Raw genomic sequence first — 1,687 nt, forward strand, 5'->3', positions numbered from 1 at the left:
CTCTCTCTCTCTCTCTCTCTCTCTCTCTCTCTCCTCTCTCTCTCTCCTCTCTCTCTCTTCCTTAAGCAAACCTGTTATCTTACCATTTCTTTTGTTTCTTCTTCAGGAACATACATTTTTCTAGAGAAAGCTAGTTCCATAGTTATGTCTTTATTCTCTTCACCACGGATTTACTTTTCTTCAGTGACCAATCTGTTCTTTTCTGAGAGGGGTGAGGGAGAAGGGGAGAGAGGGAGAAAGGGTCGAGAGAGAGAGAGAGAGAGAGAGAGAGAGAGAGAGAGAGAGAGAGAGAGAGAGGAGAGAGAAAGGGCAAAAAGAAGGAAGGGCCAAACATTCTCTTTTATAGCGAGCCAGGTCTCCCTGGCTGTTGCCAGGTAACTATTGGGTAGAACACAGAAGGAATGCTGACAAAGACTACTTTATTTGTTCATTAATAGTAACATCCTAAAATTTCGTGGGTTTAAATTTTTCATATGTGCATATATATCTTCTTTTTTCCTAGACTGTTACACAGACCCCCTTATATTCTAGTTGCTTAAACGTATTTATCCTCTCTGATATGTTAAGTTTTTAGAATATAATTTACTATTTTGGTATTTGAGTATAGGCAATATTACATTTCAAGGACCTTTAAGTCTTGAAATGATTATTTTTGGCTATGCTTTTTCTATACAAGTTAGAGTCCCACTATGAAGCCTTTACTAGCCTCAGACTAACTATCTAGACTATATCAGCCTTGAACTCAAAGATATTTCACTTGCCTTTGCTCTCTGAGTGCTGGAATTAAAGGCATTTGCCCTCTTGTCCAGTTCTTGGAATACGTTTAAAAGAGAATCTCTACAGAGTGGAGCAATATCCTTATTAAAATGTTTGTATATATAGGTTACTACCTGGTTGAGAGTTTTCTCCAAGATACAATGATTGGGACACACAATGGAAAATCGTAGATTTCCTGCTCTCTTTACTTTTTCTTTATACTTTTAGTGTTAAGATTCACAACTTATAGTCCATTTATGTCTCCAATAGTATGCTGGTTATTTCCTTGTATTCTTAAAACTGTTGTCTTCACTCTCCTGTACTCTGCTTTATTTTTTAAAACAGACCCTGAAAAGCCAGTTTTCTGCATTTTCATGTTATTTGGCTTTTCCCTAAGAGAAACATTAATGATTGTCTTAGTTACTCTTCTGTTGCTGTGAAGAAAGACCAGGACCAAGGTGACTCTTGTAAAGAAAAATCATTTAATAGGGGGCTTGCTCACAGGTTCAGAGGTTTAGTGCATTATCATCTTGACAGGGAGCATGGCAGCAGGTAGGCAGACAATGGAACAGTATCTGAGAGTTATATCCTGATCCTTAGGAAGAGTAAGAGACTGGGCTTAGCATGACACTTCAAATCTCAAAGTCTACCCATAATGACACACTTCATTCAAGAACACACCTCCTAATCTTTCTAATCCCAACAAACAGTTCCACTCACTAGTAACTAAGCATTTAAAAATATATGATCCTATGGAGGGCATTCTTAATCAAACCACCACAATGATCTGTTAGACTATAGAAACCATGAAGAAGCCAATATATCTCACCTGATTTCTGTCATTGAGGCATTTCCCTTGTAGGAATTTTGGTTCCTTTATAGTCCACTTCATTCAATAATCTTGTTGTCAACAGATAGATAAATATTCCTA

This window comes from Mus pahari, chromosome X (genome assembly GCF_900095145.1).
Source record: "Mus pahari chromosome X, PAHARI_EIJ_v1.1, whole genome shotgun sequence".
NCBI lineage: Eukaryota > Metazoa > Chordata > Mammalia > Rodentia > Muridae > Mus > Mus pahari.